The following is a 7,725-nucleotide window of genomic DNA, read 5'->3' as shown; positions in this document are numbered from 1 at the left end:
TTCAAAGAAGTAACTGAATAGCAATCATCATCCAGCCACACACTAGTTTGAAAACCTATGGGAATGTGCTGAGAGAAGATAGACTTTGAAAGGACTAAGTGACATGTCTTGAAGGTAATTCCACCACAGACAGATGTGTGTGAGACTCAAGAAAAGGGAAGGGGAGGAGCAGGAGAGGACAAGACAGTGCTTGCTTGTCTTGGAGATTGAAGAAATAAATCAATGCAAGTCCATTTTTTGTGAACAGGAAGCATGTGATGGCTCCATGATTCCTGAGAAACTCCAGGTTCAGCATGAAAAGGAGTGGTCCTAATAGCAGCCAGACATCTGTAGCCTCTACTGCTCCAAAAGCTGCATACCTCTTAAGAGCATCTCCTACTTTATTATACAGCATGTTATTCTGGCTTCTTCAGGGAAGAGTTACAAGTGAAAAACCATAAAGTGCATAATTTGCACTTCCAGACAAACGCATGCACACTGTTTCATGGGGTCTTACTCCACTGGAAATATTCAGGATCTGAATCAGCAAGACTAAGTCTCACAGTCCACCTGTGGAGATACTGAAAACAAGAACTTGGAAAGTAATTGTATTGCTTTCCAACCTGCAGAAGGTGAAACTAAGTGAATTGTAGGGTTTCCACAACCTTCTATGCTGCTGAGCAAAGCTGCACAGAGTAGCTTGTTAACCTACACAGTTGCATTTCAAGAGCAAATTCAAGTAAGAGGAAGGTTGGTTTCTGGATCAATGGATGCATGGAGCTGCCTTCCAACTCTTGCTACAGAGACACTGCTCTCATATCAGAGATAATCACTTCTTAACTGTCAAAGTGAAAGGAAGGATGTTTTGCTGATAGCAGAAAGAGGATAAGAGAGATGAAAGGGATTTAAGGGGAGGGATCAAGACCTCAGATTTAGATATAAGCTTATTGTTGTTAAAGAAGTGTAAGAAAGGGTCAGGGGGCAGGAGAGTTTAGTTTGTGAGACTGCATATCTATTTCTTCTGCCTGCATAAGTTGGCCTAGTAATACCCAGGTTAGCAGGGTGTCACTTAGGTTCTCAACAGCAAACCTTTTCTCACCTATTCTACAGTGTCTACAAGAAACACAAAAAGGCTGAAGCGATGAAGAATGTGGCACAGGCTACAGGTCCACATCCTGTCTCAGGAATGTTTGAGACTAATCATGGTCCGACAATAGCTTAGTGACCTGTTGTGAAATGAATCCTGTGGGACTGGGACCACTGGTGCTCACACACAGACACATCATAGTTTCTTGTAAAAATGCAAGCAAAAAAAGTATTTTATAATCTCAGCATCTACCTTCTCTTCTTCAGTCAGTTCTTAAGCAAGAATTTTCAAAAAAATACACCACTGGAGAGCGTGAAGCACAAATCAAATGCACTGACAAAATTCTATTTTCGAATATATGAAGGACTGTCATGCAATTTAGAAAAAAATGTTTTATGCTAGCACTCACAACCATTAGTGTATTGTGCCCCAAATAAGTTTAAAATAGACACAAAAATCAGAAGGTAGAAAAGAATTGTAATTATTTAATAACTTACTGAATCTTCCAATGACTTTATCTGCAGCATGATTAAAGGAATTTTCACTGAGTTCCACAACAAAGAGAGAGAGAGAGAGAGAGGAGAGAGAGAGGAGAGAGAGAGAGAGAGAGAGAGAGAGAGAAAGACTTTATAAGCAGCTGTTGTATTTTATGCAACAATAACCAGGTACTATAAAAATGGCAGTAGGAAATGCAATTTCTTTCAAATTAAGTGAGGTTACTTTGATCAGACAAACTCAGAAACCTAACCCTCTATGAATTAAACTGCCTACAGATTTCTCCTTTCCAAATTTCTATTATTCTTTTTAAGCTAAAGAAAAGTAACATGACTTTCATGCATCAGAAGGAGACACCAAAAATTATACATCAAGCACTAAATGGTCAGGCATCTGTAACTCTGAAATTTCAAAGTTTGCATCTTTATTATTCAAAGAGATTATCACCTGCCTCTTCTCTCCCCAGTTCCTATTTCTAATCTGCTACTACTCGCAAGGAAAGAGCCCAGGTTGAAAGAAAGTCCAGAACCACACTGAGACTGTTTCTCGAGCTCAGCAAGGCTTATAGGAGTAACTGCCTCATCTTTTTATGCCATTTCTTCAAAGGCAACAGGCTTATGGACTCAAATAGTGTTCTATTACAATGCTCTATATATTTTTTTTTTTTTGCAAAATAGCACATAAGCAGGGGAAAAAAAAGAAAAAATATCACATTCAGTGGCTGATCAGATTAAAGGGAAGACACCTCTGCTCCCACCATTCATACATTTGGAAGGAAAGAAGGGGTCCCTCCAGCCCCAATTACTAGCCCAGCAGCCTTCTGTGCTTTCCCAAGCTGAGCAGACATCAGACAACCTCGTCTGGGGTCCCCAAAAAGTCTTTTTCATCACTTTTGTAGTCCAGCCGTCCGGCTGGCCGAGAGCAAGCTCTCCACCCTTGAACTGAAGCTCTCCCCTTTCAAGAGCTGTAACACATACGGATACCAGTACGTGCATTATGGTTCAGAGATCTCAACAAATAGGCTGATAAAAAAATAATCAGCCTAGTGTAGTGCCATGTAAAGGTACAGCTCAGGCCCCGAGGTGAAACAGTGCATCACAGCATTGTGTCTAGCCTTACTTGTTGAAAAACAACCAAAAACAAGAGAGAGGAAAAAAAAAAAGAAAGAAAAAAGCACTAGTTATCTCAGTAACCTCAGGCAGGGCTTGATGCTGGAGACACCTGCACCTCTCTCACCTGAGCAAGCCCAAGGATCTGTGCACTGTGCTGCACTACAGAGCGGAGATCCTTTAACTCCCCTTTCCGAGTTTAGCCCTTCAAAGGGCAGATCCAATACCGGTTCAGTTCTCTGTGGGTTTGCAGCATCAACGAGCTGTTGCACACGTCACCTCACAGAGCAAGTATAAGTCTTATCAGTTTATTATTATTATGCCTAATAAGCATTCATAAATGTGTCATCTTTCATTCAATAGGCAAATGAAGTTATTTCACAGCTGTCTGTTGAGAGCAGGGATTCACTTTCAGAATGAGAACATATTTCCCACTGTTTCTCATTTTCTTGAGAATTTTCATATAATTTCCTGGAGTTGTAGGCCAAGGACAACTACTATTTTTTTTTTTTAAATAATCTCCTTCACTAGAAGGGAAAGACAACCCCCACTCCTATACCGGGTAATTCTGAGATAAAAGAGCTTACAAGGTAAATAAAGACTTTTGATTAAGTTCCCTCTCTCTTCCTATTACCTGAAATTGGTCTGTTACAGAGAAGAAAATTGATTGTTCATATCGATGTTCTTGAAGACCAGTTTTCAGCAGAGAAACCAGCACATAAGAATCAAAGTGGAATGCATGTATGAACATCAGTGTGCAAAGCTGTCTCTGATTAACTAGAAATTAATAGGTCTGGACCTCAAGATCCCTTCAAAAATGTGAAGATTCACGTTTTCAGCTACTGCTACAGCCCAAGAACATCATTAAAACCTCCCCAGCCTTCGCAAAACTTCAGCTGTGGAGGCAGCTGCAAGGCCAGTGATCACTTTGGTAAGTTTGTTAAGTATTTGCACAGCTGAGACAAATTCAGGTCTGACTGTGGGTGAATTTGCATTAGGATCCGCTCTCATGAAGTGGGTAACTGCATGAAAAACACAGAGAAAGGGGGAAGCAGAAGGAGATCAATCTTTTTACTGCTGCAGCATTCATTGTCCTGCCTCTAATGACAGTACCGCTTGTTGGTTTCTACCATCTTCCCAGAGCTGTTTTCTTTGACAGTTATAAAGGATATTCTAAACAGCATATCCATCTAAAGGCATCATACTGAATATCTGTAAAGTATCTAAGTCCCTTTTAAAACGTCCTTAACTACCGCAATCTTTTGTCCAATCTCCGAGCCAGGCAATCCAATAATAGCGACCGTTAAGTGCACCCAGCTATCGCATAATCAAATCCTAGCACACAACGCATCTCTCCCTTTGTTCCTTTACTACCTCTGATCATGTATAGCCCATTTTCAAGTACTGAAGGAAAATGAGGGTTTTCAACTGGCCTGGCCATTAAAGTCTTAAATGGGCTAGATCAAAGCAGAAGAATTAAATGGAGGTGGCATGAGAAAGGGGGGGGGGGGGAGGGGGGAAGGGGAAAAAAAAAAAAAAAAAGGTATTTCCTAAGTTTGTGCTAAACCACCACCACTTGACCATCACAGACCAGGTTTCTGAGACTTCACTCAGCGCTTAGCCCAAAAGCAAAGCTCCTGGGGGCACAACCTGGGCGGCGGCAGCAGCTTTCATCAACGTGCCGGCTCCTGCCACTATTTATGCATTACCGCCAAAGCGCTTACTTTTTCAGTCGGACCTATTCCATTACTCTAAAAATAGAGACGTGATAAATAACATCAATAAGAAGAGCACAGAGGCTGCTTTCTACCCATAAAAGTTTAAAAAAAAAAAAGTGCTGAGGGCCAAGCAAGCCTTGGAGAAGAAATGCATCCAGACTGCTTTTGCACATAGCTCCGAGACTACACCACCCCCTTGGTTACAGTGTCTCATTGCTTATTCTTAAAAATAATTAAATAAATAAAGATAAATCATTTGGGGGCAGGGTGCTCCTGCTTCCAGCACGGCCACCGCAGCCCCCCACATCACGGAGCCAGCCAGCCCGCCTCAGCCACCACCCACCGGCCCAGCTTTCACAGCCATTTTAGCTCAGAAAAGGCCAGTTTGGTCACCTTTGAACTCACCACCTCACCAAAGAGGCGAAACTTCAGCAGCAGACAGAGCAGGAAGTAGGGAAATGCCCCAAAACAGAGCCACCAGCACTGCAGAAATCCCAAACCACCTCTCCTCGGCCCCACTCTAGCTCTTCCCATCCCCAGCCCCCAGATGCAGCACATCAAACTCCCACCACCTTAGTTAACCCTTCCTGTGCCAAACACCACCTGCAGCACAATGCCGGCTTTGCTTGAGGTCTTGGCTAGTGCAAACAGAAAAACTAAAAACAGCCTTAAAAAAAACCCAACCAAACAACAACAAAATTCCACAGCCAAAACTCCATATTTTTTTAAGATCCGGCAGATTAATTTTTTTAAAAAAGCACACAAATGTTTTAGAGGGCCTGACTGCAAATCTTTCCCACGCAAACTTGGATGAAAAAAAGAAAAATCCGAACAATTCTGTAGACAATGCATTTTAGACAAAAGTGTTATATATATGCACATAATTTAGCTGACTGCATTAAAATATACACATGAGAAAACATTTTACATATAAAAGGACGTGGTGTATTTCCATTCATGGGAAAAATTTGCATGGCTTTTCAATAAAGGCTCCATAACTACTTTTGCAATGTAATTTTAATGCTCCTAAAGTAATGTCATTTGGACTAGTTGCTTATACGTTTCCCAACTCTTTCTTACTCCCATTACTGCACCTCGAGCCAGGGCTACGTCAGGAAGACATAATAACAGCTTCTCTAGGAGATGCAAAACTGAATTAGTCGCCTGCTAGGCCCCGTCGAAGACCAGAATGAATTTAAGCATCTGTTGTCATTTAAGCGCATGAGTAGTCTCTCTAAGTAACCAAAATGACATATGAGCTTTAAATTAAGCCTGTGATTTAAAACTTTGTGGTATCAGTCTGCCTCTGCTGAAGTAATAAATAGCGACAAGACACCGATGCGGGCAATCGTATATGGGAGACAAAATGTAATCCTCGTGTTTCACGGTAACAAATAAACACTGGGAAATAACAGTATAACAGCGCGGTAAGAAACGGTTAAGACAGGAAAATAGCTTTGCAGCCACCAGACATGGGCAGTGGGGAAGGCAACCCGGCCGCTGCCCCCCGGCGGGACCCCAGCTTTCGGAGGCCGGCAGCGGGCGGCCCCTCTTGCTCCCCCCTGTCCTGCCCATCCCGGGGCCGCGGCAGAGGCAAGCGCCGGGATGGCCCTCGGCCGCGGGGCCGCCACGTCCCGTCTCGCCTCCTGCTCTCCCCGCTGTATTTAATGGCTTGCACTTGTCATGCACGATTGGGAGAAAGAGCCATAAAGGGAAATTGGCTGAAAAAGAGCTAAAAATGTTGGGAGGGAGGGAACCGGAGGCTCGGGGGAGGCCAGTTTCTGCAGCCTTTGCGCCATCTTCCTCCCCAGAGCGGCTGCTTGCTCGCTGCTTCTTTCCTAATGAATAGTCAAATAAAAAGTGTATTCCCAATAGCGCATGTAAATCATTTTTACATCTTTCACCATGTGGCAATAAGTAGTTTTCTGCGATTAAGAAGCTGATATATAGCGTGCAATGTACATATGCACAAAACAAAATATCGGGTGAGAATTTACTCATGTGAATAAGCGGCACTTAAACAGCTTTCGATCAGCACACGTGTGTAATGTCACTCGGATATCTCATAACAAAAAATCTTATTTTTTCTTTTGAAGGTGTGACATTAGACATCTCTAACGCAAATAGTCGTAAGGTCTGACCGCATGGTTTCCGACTGACCTGCGTTTGCCCTGTCTTTCTTTCATCCCCTTCCAGGAGAGACAGAGACATCCGGCCGTGCGATGGGGACGCCAGAGGATGCTGCCCGCAGAAGGCCCCCGGCCTGGTGTCGTCCTCCGGGGAGGAGAATTTAAGCCTTTGTTGCAGTGCATTTCTCTTATTTCACTTCACATCCACTCACCTTTTGGTATTAAAAAGAAAAATATAAACTGATAAGCTATCCCTAGGCAGAGTTTTCACGCTACCCAAGACAGTCTCTGTGGCTGCAAAGATCCTTCAATAATCTGTCAAAAACTGACATCGCTGTGTAAAGAGCTGTTCCTTTCTATATCTCATTTTAGATTGATGTACGTGCCACTTTTATATCCTTCAGCTCAGTATAACATTTGCCCTTTCATGTTCTCAGTTTAAGCCACTGGGAATTCAAAGCTATTTCAAAGCATAATTATACCGATCTGCATATAAAAGGCTATATGTCCTACCAAGGGTTCAGCGGAAAAAGAAAACTCTTCGAAAGAAGAAAATTAGAAGTAAATCCCACAACTAAGATTCAGTAAAGTTAATACATTTTTCATCTGATGTGAACAGTCTGTGGATTTGTAAAGCCACTGGAAAATTGCCTAAGCCATTGTACTGAATCAGTCTTCGTATATAAAAAAATGTAGTTGTTACAAGGGGCCCACAGCTTCAAAGCTTGCTCTCTTCCTTGGTCGGCTACACAGCTCTGTATTGACCTCAAGGCATGCTGCAAGGCCTGTTTGGCTAAATGAGCTTTGAGGGAGTGGAAAGCCTAAACACGTTTCTTGCCATAGGCTATTTCCCGCTCTCCAAGAAGGAGTGGTCCACTACGCAGTTAGCAACACTACTTATCTAAGATGTCAAAGAACGGCTACAGAGGAGGACTTTTAAATAGGTAACTAGATCAAGAGGTCTTCACAATTTTTTTTCACTGTATATTGAGACTGCATGGTATAAATTTGTTTTGCTTTGCCTACCATCCTATTATGCAACAAAATTGAGATGTAAAAATTACAGTCACAAATGCTATATATGGTTCCCAGAAATAAGCTGATTCATAATATTCCTCATCCTGAGCATACAGATACTCAGTTAACCTCATCAGTATCATAAAAATGGCTAAAAATCATGAGAGTGTTTTTAATTATAACCTTACTTG

Source organism: Dromaius novaehollandiae, chromosome 4, assembly GCF_036370855.1.
Source record: "Dromaius novaehollandiae isolate bDroNov1 chromosome 4, bDroNov1.hap1, whole genome shotgun sequence".
Taxonomy (NCBI): Eukaryota; Metazoa; Chordata; class Aves; order Casuariiformes; family Dromaiidae; genus Dromaius; species Dromaius novaehollandiae.
Note: the sequence above shows the minus strand (reverse complement) of the source record.